The sequence below is a fragment of the Pongo abelii genome, chromosome 18 (genome assembly GCF_028885655.2).
Source record: "Pongo abelii isolate AG06213 chromosome 18, NHGRI_mPonAbe1-v2.0_pri, whole genome shotgun sequence".
NCBI classification, from domain to species: Eukaryota; Metazoa; Chordata; class Mammalia; order Primates; family Hominidae; genus Pongo; species Pongo abelii.
The window spans coordinates 25,222,347-25,233,640 of NC_072003.2; the positions used below are offsets into that span (position 1 = coordinate 25,222,347).

The following is an 11,294-nucleotide window of genomic DNA, read 5'->3' on the forward strand; positions in this document are numbered from 1 at the left end:
TCTATGTCAGGAAACTTTGCCTTTGCCACTCTCTGTGTTCAGGTGGAGCTGCCCTCACCCCGGGCACCATGGGCGGCCACAGATCAGTTCTGTCTAGTGAGGGCCCATCTGCTCCTGGCCATAGTGACTAATTCAGTGATGGGCACTTGACACAAGCCAGGTCAACAATATTTGATTTGGGAGTTTTGATGGCCCAAGGCAGTTAGAGAGCTAGATACTAGTTGGCCTGGGTCATGTGGTCAGTTCTGAACCAATCACTGTAGAGAAAGGAAGGAAATGGGATATTATTTGTTGATTGGCCAGGCCCAGGTCATGTGCTCAGCTCTGAACCAATCAGTGTAGGGAAAGGAAAGAAGGGGGATATTATTTGTTGATTGGCCAGGCCTAGGTCATGTGCTCAGCTCTGAACCAATCATTGTAAAGAAAGGAAGGAGAACGAATAATGGCGTCTGTGGGGAGGTCCTGAGCTCGTGGTCGACTCCATTCAAACTGCATGGACTGAGAGTAGGAGAGGAGCCCATCCCCAAAGAAAAGTTGGGTGCTTACCTACCAGAGGATGAGGGAGTGAATGCTGGGAGCTTGGAGACGAGCTGTTACTCCATCACTCCTACTCCCACTCCTGTGGTCCTAGCCTGGGCCTGCCTGGTCTTCGTGGGTGCTGGGGTCTGACCCTGCCCAGGGCTGGGCCTGCCCCCTCTGGCAGCTTCCCCTTTGGAGCTGAGGTTGTTCCCTCAAACCCCACGCTGGCTTTCTCTGAGCTGAGGAGAGCAGGTCACAGATGCCTTGAGGAGCACTCTACCACACTCTCTCATCTGGCTGGCCTTGGGCAAAACCACCAGAGCTCGGGGACTCAGGTGCCTGCAGGAAAGAGGCGATGATACAACACATGGGAACGTCTTAGACGCAAAAGTGCTCAATGCGTGGCCGATGACTTCGCTAGCAGCCCATTTTTTTTAGTATATTGAGTTTGGGTTCTGGGGCAGTTTCAAAGATATCAAAGACTTATTTGGCTAGCAGTAATTTGGGGGAGTTTACTATTTTCAGGTATCTAGCTATTTGTCCCAAGCTTTTCTCCAAGGGGATGATTTTGCCTGCGATTCATGGGCCACAGGAAACACCTTTCAGGGCGACATTTAGCAATCTTTCCAATTTTTAGTATCCTTCCATACAGCGCTATAACTTGTCACATGTGTGACTGGGCGGGATGACCAGCGGGGGAAGGAATGCTGTCAGGAGACAAAGGATAAATCAGTGTGCTGCTTTGTTCTGGGTGAGTCCTCATCTTCTCATCCTGAACTCTTCATCATTTTGGAATTTATAATATCTACTCATAATTTTTGAAGGATATGGGCTTTTTAATAATCACTGTGCTTGGGTCTCTTCTCTATGGCTGCAGGTCTAGATGGATACCACCATTAATAGACTCTTCGTAGCAGTTTATTGAACTGGAAGCAGTCTTATTTTGGGGGTGCTATTGCTAAGCTGGTGTCTCACGATGATGCCTTGTCATCATCCCCAGATTTGCTGGGCCCAGTATTCTGCATTTCCCAAAACCATATCCTGGCCTGGTAAAACGCATTCACAAGAGAGATTGAGTTACTGATTTAGGTGCTAAATTTTAGAGGAAAGGTTACAAAATACATAGGCAATGGAAGTTGGAATTTTCACTAGGTGGCTCTATCTCATAGCTAAGGTTTAGCAGCACAGACAGCTGCGGTATTTAAGGCTGAATTTAAAGGCTTTAAGCATTGAAAAGATTATGGTGTTCCCCAGACCTGCCAATATTAATGCAGAATAAAAACAAAACTAAAGCATAAAACACAAGTGTATATGTCGAAATAGCTTCTTTCTAGATGTGGATGTGCTAATTGGCAAATGTTGAATACATTTATTGAACCAGAAACAGTCTATTTTGGGGGTGCCACAGCTTAGCTGGTGTCCTATGATGATGCTTGTTCTACCCTATAAGTATTCTGGCTCTGGTATCATTCATTCATTCATTTGTTCATGTAACAATGTTTAATGAGGTTGGCACAGCAATTTACAAAAAGGCAAACATCTTTGCTTCTATAGAGCTTACTTCCTAGTGGTGGGGAGACAGACAATAAACAAAGCAAATATAGAAAATATGTGGCAAGAGGTGATAAGTGCTCTGGAGAAAAACTACGGTGCAAAGGGGGATAGAAGTTCCAGAGATGGGAGAGGAGAGATAAAGGAAGGCTTCCTGGAATGTAAGAGTTAAGTCCTGAAAGAGGTGAGCAAGTGAGTCCACGTGGCCCTGGGAGAAGAGGGTCCAGGCAGAGGGGACATAAATGTGCCTAAACCTGGAGCAGCCAAGACGCGGGACCCCTGATCCTTAGGTGGAAAGCCCTGAGGCTTTCCCCCAAATCCAGAAGGAAGCCGTACTAGGCCATCCCTCTCATTTCCTTGTCAGCAGCAAAATTTGACTTGCTGTCTGTTGCTGGGTGGCTATAGGAGCTCAAACTGCCAAGTTACTACATTCTCCTTGTGGGGTCAGGCCAGATCTGTTCAGTGAACACCAGTTAAGCATCAGTTCTGTCCGTGAACTTGTTCTGGACACCAGAAGCTCAGAGGCTGATCAGCAGACTCGACACAGAAAATTAGAATTTGCCAAGTATGAGAGACAGAGAAGGGGCATCTAACCCAGCCTGGGGAGGGGGTGGGAGCAGGGCACCACCTGTCTCCTTGATGTTCTCATCCTACTCCCTCCCAACTCAATGACCTCTTTTTTTTCTAGGTCTCAAAGATACCAAGTCTGTTCTTGCTTCAGGGCTTTTGCTGTTCCCGTGCCTTGGAGTTGCTTTCCCCAGATCTTTCCAAAAGTATGTTCTCACCATTCAGGGCTGAGCCAAATATCTCCTCCTCAGGGCAGCCTTTCCAGTCCACTCTCCTGTGTCACCATCACTCTGTGTTGCCTCTTTTATTTCCTTCCCAGTGCCTTCACTGTTTGAGGTCACTGGTACTGGTGCTAACGCTCTCCCCCATCCTCTCCATGAGAGCCAAGATTCAGTTTTTCTTCACTCCACCATCCCCAGGGCCAGACAAATAGGAGGCATTCAATAAATATCAATGAGCTGGGCGCAGTGGCTCAGACCTGTAATCCCAGCACTTTGGGAGGCTGAGGCAGGAGGAATGCTTGAGCTCAGGAGTTCGACGCTGCAGTGAGCCATGATTATACCACTGCATTCCAATCTGAGTGACAGAGTGAGACCCTGTCTCAAAAACAAATAAGATAAGTATCAATGAATGGATTTATTTACTGAACAAGGGACTGTTGATGCATACTTGAATAACCCACACACTCTGACCAGCTTACCTGTTTAATGCATTCTCGGGTACTCTTGCTAGCCATGGAGGGCTGTTGTCATCCATCCTGCAAGACTCAGGGCAATGTAATGGTTAAGAATATGGACTGGGGGCCAGCATGTGGCTCACACCTGTAATGCCAGCACTTTGGGGGTGGGGGGGTGGGGCAAAATGCGAGGATTGCTTGAATCCAGAAGTTCAAGACCAAACTGGGCAACATAGTGAGACCTTTTCTCTACAAACAATAAACAAAAAATTAGCTGGGCTCAGTGGCACACACCGGTAGTCCCAGATGCTTGGGAGGCTGAGGAAGGAGGATCACGTGAGCCCAGGAGTTCAAAGCTGCAGTGAACTTTGATTGTGCCACTGCACTCCAGCCTGGGTGACAGAGACCTTGTCTTTAAAAAATTTAAAAAAGGAGAGAATATGAATATGGGTTTGGGATGCAGATAGACTTGCTTGGATCTCTGGCCCTGTCACTTTCAACTGAGTACCCTGGGCAACTTAATTAACCTCTCTGAGCCGTTTCCCTACCTGAGTAAAGGATACATTCAGTAAGTGGCAGCCATTGTTATTCTGGCCAAACAATGGTTACCAGGCTCCTCTGTGGGAGGGTTGCTTGTGCCACCTTCTTCCTGAGTTGAGAGCCCAATCCCAGACTGGAGTCCCCAGAGACCCTGGAAAAGAAACTGACAAAATGCAAAGTGCAAACTAAGTGACTGTGCCCCTGGGGACCCTGAGTTAATGATCCAGGGACAGTTAATGAGCTTCCTCCTTTGCACTTTCACATTGCAGGTGGCATGGCAGCTTCCCAGACTCATCCACTGCTTCCACACCTGCCCCCTCTGCATGCAGTTTCTTTGCAGTGTCCTAAAAAGCCAACCAAGCTGAAATCGCCTCTGCCATGGCTGTAACACTCCTGCACCATTATTCAGTGTTCTCTGAGGCCCCAGCTTCATTCGTGCCTCCTACCCCTTTCCATCTGTTGGGAGCAATCAAAGGACTCGGTGATGATAACTGCTGAGATGGTCTCTTCAGTGTTTAGTGTCTGGCCTTGCTCAGGGTTGGGGACAGAATGAGGCAGCCCTGGAGAGCTTGCTTTGGTTGTGAATTCCTGCAGCCTCCCTTATGACCCCTGATCATTCTTCCTGGGTACTTCCTGAGGTGGCTCATGTATTATAGTCACAATTAAATTATGATTTAATAAATGCCATCAGTGATTTCCCCTGGAGAGGTCGTGGGCCATAGTGGCTTAGGCCACACACTGGGGATCGTGTTGCCTGTGTTGAAATCCTGGCTTCATCATTTGACAACAGTGAAATCTCAACCCAAAGTATGTTAGCTTTTAGATTACACACAGCCTGCTTCCTGGGAGCCAGGCATTGTTTATAAACCCTCCAGCTAATAATAATAATAATAATAATAATAGCAGCTATCATTTATTGAGAGCCAAGCAGTTCTACCTGATTGATTCACAGAATCTCCAGAAGACAGACACGTTAATTAATGGATAACTTTTGTGGGTGGGCAGGGCTCTGCTTCAGCTCAGATTGGACATCCCCAGGCACTGTTTGCATGGGTGAGTTGCATGAGGGCAAAGGAACTGTAATGAAGATATTTTAAGGGTTCATTTCCAGGCTCAGAGAAAAGAGCATGGCATGTTCCCTGCCCCATGGATCAGCGGGTTGTGAGTGTGAGGGACAGAAGCACATTCTTCTCACTTCCAGTGACTTTGGCTGCATTTCCGTGTGATGCTTTTGGTGCTTCCCACCACGTCCCCTAGACCCTTGTCAGATTTCAGCAGCAGCCCTGGTGGACAGCCCTCCTGTACACTGACAGCATCCCACCTCCAGTGCCTGCCTTCTCTTTCTACTTTTCTGCCCTCAGGCAGGTAGGAGAGCTAATGCCCCCAGGCAGAGTCCTCAAGCATGGAACATGGGAGTCAGTGGATGAATGTCCCAGCCTCCTGTCCATCAGATGGACAGTTCCTCAGTGTCCATAGTAGAATTGGGTCCATAGTAGAATCACCTAGTTGTCCACAGTGATAATCAGGTCAATAACACACAATTTAATGGCTTTTTCTTTTTCCCTTTTGCTCTCCCTGCTTCCTCACTTTTATTTCTTGGGATCACTTCTTAAATCAACTATCAGCACCCAAATCCTTGCTTCTGGCTCTGCTTTCAAGCTAAGAAGGTCACTCTCAAGCTAAGAAGCCCAAGGGGATGGACCACTGGCCAGGGCAGTGCTGTCTCTACTGATTGCCACAGTGCTGACAGCAGACAGGGCTGGTGACGGGGGATGTGGTACTCGTTGGTCTTCAAACACCTGTGAAATGGCCCCAAGAGACTTTTAGCAAAACTTGGGTGATGCTGTGGGAGAGACTCTTTTCTGCCCCCTAAAATTTACTCTTCCCATTTAGGATCCCACAGGCTGCCCAATGGAAAGTACATTTCCCAGCCTCCCGTGCAGCTAGGGCAGCCATGTTCTTGTCAATGAAATGTGAGTGGAAGTGATGAGTCACTTACTTAAAAGGAAGTTGCTGGTGGTGGTGCTGAGCTCTGACAAGAACACCTCGGGGGCAGATGGAGCAGCATGGTAGAAGGAACCTGGGACCCTGAGTGACACTGTGGATCAGAGCTGCCTCGCTTCTCAGGACCACCATCCATCTATGGGATGTTACATGAGGGAGAAATAAACTTTTATTCGGCTTGAACTGTTATGTATTTGAATCTCTCTGTTCCAGCAACTTATCCAGTGCCCTGGACTAATACAGTCAATAAGAAGGGATCTGAACAAGTAAATTATGGGTATAAATGCTTATGTGACCTCATTTTGTGCCCTGAGGCCCAGGGACATTCAGGTTACATAACTGTGTTGAGGTGTGTCAAGCACTATAGAGCACCTGAGAGTCAGGGAAGCTCCTGGGGCACTACAGAAACCCAAGGTCCTCTCTGACTTGTCACAGACCTCAGTGGCTCCCTTAGCCTGTATCACCTATCATGTAACATGTTTGCATCTGTGTCTGTATTAGGCCGTTCTTGCATTACTGTAAAGAAATACCTGAGGCCAGGCGTGGTGGCTCGCGTCTGTAATCCCAGCACTTTGGGAGGCCGAAGCTAGTGGATCACCTGAGGTCAGCAGTTTGAGACCAGCCTGGCTAACATGGTGAAACCCCATCTCTACTAAAAATACAAAAAAATTAGCTGGGCGTGGTGGTAGGCACCTGTAATCCCAGCCACTCGGGAGGCTGAGGCAGGGGAATTGCTTGAACCTGGCAGGCGAAGGTTACAGTGAGCCAAGATCACGCCATTGCACTCCAGCCTGGGTGACAAGAGCAAAAAAACAAAACAAAACAACAAAAAAACCACCTGAGACTGATTAATTTATTTTAAAAAGAGGTTTAATTGGCTCACGTTTCTGCAGGCTGTATGGGAAGCATAGCAGCATCTACTTCTGGGGAACCTCAGGAAGCTTCCAATTATGGCAGAAAGCAAAGGGGGAGCAGGCATGTCACCTGTCAAAGGCAGGAACAAGAGAAAAAGAGTTGGGGGAGAAGTGCCACACACTTTTGCTCAGCCAGATCTTGCGAGAACACACTCACTATCACAAGGACATCCCCAGCAGATGGTGCTAAACCATTCATGAGAAATCCACCCCATGATCCACTCACGTCCCACCAGGCGACACCTCCAATACTGGGAGTTACATTTCAACATGAGATTTGGGTGAGGACAGACATACAAACTATATCAGTGTCTTCTCCTCCCAGGCTTGGCTACACATTGGTGCCCAGGTTGTCTTGTGTGGAAGGGGCTTATAAAGGAATATTCAGTCACCTTTGGGGATCTGAGATCCACAACAGATAGGCAGCAATTCTGTAAAAAACATGCCCTGGCTTCTGTCATCTCATCTTTGTCCTCCAGAGGTGGGCAGCTTTTCACCTCTTGATCATCCCAAATCTCTTTCTCTATTAAACAAAACCTGGTGATGATAAGTTGTACTATTAGTTTTCTATTGCAGTGTAACAAGTTACCACAAACTTACTGGCACTCCCTCAGTGTCTCCAAGTTCCGTAGCTCAGAAGTTGGCGTGGGTACAGCTGGATTCTCTACTTAGGGTCTCACAAGGCTGAAATCAAGGTGTCAGCCAGGCTAGGCTCCCATCTGGAGGCTCTGAGGAAGAATTTACTTCCAAGTTCATCCCTTAAAAAACTCTTTTTCTAGGAGACCCAGTCTTGATCTCTTGCCCAGGCTGGAGTGCAGTGGCATGATCAGAGCTCACTGCAGCCTTGAACTTCAGGGTTCAAGCAATCCTCCCATCTCAGCCTTCCAAGTATCTGGGACTGCAGGCATGCACCACCATGCCTCACTAATTTTAAAAATTTTTTGTAAAGATGGGGTCTCACTATGATGCCCAAGCTGGTCAGGGACTCCTAGACTCAAGCAATCCTTCTGTCTCGGCCTCTTGAGTAGATGGGATTATAGTGTGAGCCATCATGCCCAGCCAAGCTCATTCTTATTATTGGCAGAACTCAGTAACTTGTGACTGTAGAGCTGAGGTCCCAGTTTCCTTGCTGGCTGTGAGCTGGAGTCACCCTTATCTCACAGATGGCATTCCCTGGTCCTTACACATGCCCCCTCTATATACCAAGCCAGCAATGGTACCTTCAGTCTTTCTCATCCTTCAGATCTCTCTGACTTACCCTTCTGCTGCCAGCTTGAGAAAACTCTCAGCTCTTAACGGGCTGTTGTGATCATATCAGGCCCATGAATGACCTTCCTTTTGATTTACTCGAAGTCAACTGATAAGTGACCTTAATTACAATTGCCAAATTCTTTTTGCTGAGTAAAGTAACATGATCCCGGTGTGATACTGCATCATATCCAGAGTTCTGGGGATTAGGGTAGGAAACCTTGCAGGTCCTGTTGGAATTCTGCCTACCACATCTAGAGACCCTTTTATCTTAGAATGTTTAACCTTCACCTTTCCTCAATGGGAAGGGAAGATGATCTCTTGATGCTGGATTTAGGAGAAGAACCTCACTGTGACCAGGTGTTCAAGGGTGCTTGTTGGGGGGGCGGGGCGCAGGGTGGTAGGAGTAAGAACCAGGAAGATGAATTAGTCTTGGATAAAGGACTGACACTTTATTTACTCATCCAGCCATGTTTACTAAGAACTTTTATTGCCAGTTGCTCAGGATCTGGCAGGGAACAGAACAGAGATAGTCCATGCCTTCATGGAGCTTATGGTCTGGTGGGGAGCTGATATTAAGGGCAATGACTCTTCCTCAAGCAGAAGTAGAGGGTTCCATGGGAGGAAAACTGAGGCAAGAATGTCAGAAAGGAGAAAGTGAGCAGGGATCGACATAGCTTGAAGTACAGCTTCTGTGGGGAATGGGAAACACACCAACTCCCAGGTGAAGTTAGAACTTAAACCACTATAATCTGGTCTACAGAGCTCCAAGTCCTCTAAGAATCCTGAGTTCTCCTCAGGTCCCATGGATCATCAGGAAACCATGTCTTAGCTCATTAGCTCAGTCTAGGGGTTACTAACTTGAGTAGACATGCATACTAGGGCTGGAATTTAACATAAATATGAGAAACAGGCTGTGTGTAAACTAAAGAACCTGGCAAGTGTTTTGGCAATTGCAACTGGCCCATGGCCTGAGTATCAGAGATTAATCAGGGACTAAACAGGAGCGTGGACACCTCTCTAAGGGGGTTGCCAGTACTTAGTCTGGCTGATTATGCCATGGGGGACAATTTGTCGGGTTTTCTGGCTTTTAACAAAATTCAGATTACCTTCTGAAACTTTTAGATTTCTAAAAATCTGAGTAATTTAAAATTTAAGTCATTTTTTAAAATGTAAGGACCTCTAATGGGGTGATGCATGTGAAGTTGTTGATGGCCCACGGCTGTTTGTGGCCTTCAGGATTGTCCTTGTTGAATTGTCTTTTGGATGCTCCACCCCCAGCTTGAACCAAGAAAAATTCTGAGCGTGAAGGTGGCCTCTGCATCTCAGGGCTCCCAATTCAGAAGTTCGTCTTCAGAAACACCTTTTAGATTTCAGCAGAGGGAATCTTGTGTCTGCTCCTTGAGAGTTCCCCTTCCGCTGTGATGATGACAACAATCCCATTGCCCTTTCTGCTGTGCATCTTAGAATCTCACAGTTTAATTTAATTGATTGTTTCTCCTGAATCCAGTATTTTTTCTTCCTTATCCTTCATGTGGTCTCATCGACTCAGGCAACGGTACAGTCTCCTGTTCCACTTCCTAGCACTTATTATCTGGCTCTGGACAGAAAAAAAAAAAAAATGTTATTTACCTTTGTGTCTACAGTACCTGGTGCATGGTAGGCATTCTATAAATATTTGAGGGCTGGACACATGATGCATTGGCCATTATTTTTTGATAGTATAAGAAATGGACATATGTAAAAGAACTTTGTACACTTTGTAATCACTATTATTAAAGGACTCATCCCTTGCATTGTTCAAGGTCCCTTAATTAGTTAGGGTGGCCAACCATACCAATTTTCTCAGGACTGAGGGAGTTCTTGGGATGTAGGATTTACAGTTTTAAAGCTGAGATGGAGCCAGGCATGGTGGCTCACACTTGTAATCCCAACACTTTGAGAGGTCGAGCCAGGAGGATCACTTGATCCCAGGAGTTTGAAACCAGCCTGGGCAATATAGTGAGATCTTGTCTCTACAGAAAATTAAAAAAATTAGCTGAGCATGGTGGCATGTGCCTGTAGTCCAGCTACATGGGAGGCTGAGATGGGAGAATCACTTGAGACCGGAAGGCAGTGAGTTGCAGTGGGCCGAGACAGCGCCACTACACTCCAGCCTGGGTGACAGAGAGAGACCCTGTCTAAACAACAGCAACAACAACAAACAAAAAAACAAAACCCAAACCTGAGATGGAGGGATTTCCTAGGATAAGAGACTGTTCCAGGAAAAGGGAGATGAGTTCATCACCCTACCCTAAATAAAGACCCAAAGAAAAACAATATTCTCTTGAAGCTCAAAAAATAACAAAATACATTTTTCCTGCAAAATTGGGGTGTTTCCTTTCATCTTCTCATGGCAGTTTTGAAAGCTTTCATGTTTCCCTCTTTGCCTTGGCCTCAAAGTAGCTCCAAGGTAAGTTTATGGGTATTGTCAGTAGCATCTGTCAGTCTAGGTTGTACGAAATAATTGTTTCATTGCCTCTACCTTGCTTTTTATGTTTTTCTCTTTAGAAATTTTAACTTATGGTACAAATTGCACCTGGAATTATATTAAACTACTCTTGCCTGGCATACATGAAAAATGCTTAGGCCTTTTGTCTTTTTATTTCCCTTCATTTGGTTACTAGTTCATTCTATGTGTTTATTATATTATTTCAGGGGTTGGCAAACTATGGCTTATGGACCGAATCTGGGCTCGCTGCCTGTTTTTGTAAAAAAAAAAAAAACTTTTATCGGAACACAGCCATGCTCATTAATTTACATATCATATATGTAATTGTATACATATATACATATATTAATAATTTAGATGCATCTGTAATAATACATATTTAATCATTTATTTATGGCTGTTTTCATGTCACAGTGGCAGGGTTGAATAGTTGCAACAGAGACTGTGTGGCCTTTAAAACTTAAAATATTTGCTATCTGGGCCTTTACAGAAAACATTTGCCAACCCCTGTATTTATCACAAATTTCAATTTCTTTTGAAAGGATTTACATTTACATATAGTTTCAACTTTTATACAGTATATGTATATTTCCTTTTTCAAAAATGTACAGTTTCAAAATTTACAGATGTATATTTTCTGTTTACAAAAGTAATATAAATTTGTTATAAAAATGTTAACATCAGAGAAATACGTAGTGACAATAGTAACCATCCCCTTTGAACTTAATTCCTATTGGTGGCCTACCCTAGTTAACTAGGGCAGATTCCTACAGATTCTTTTCTG

General features: G+C 45.5%; 1 long non-coding RNA gene across 1 annotated transcript; it reads left to right on the plus strand.

Moving 5' to 3' along the window:
- The first annotated feature begins 398 nt into the window (after window positions 1-398).
- Window positions 399-6,038, plus strand: LOC129050722 (uncharacterized). The gene is made up of 3 exons (XR_008514435.2): window positions 399-1,270; window positions 2,759-2,843; window positions 5,747-6,038. It is a non-coding gene; the product is annotated as an uncharacterized LOC129050722 (long non-coding RNA).
- Window positions 6,039-11,294: the final 5,256 nt, after the last annotated feature.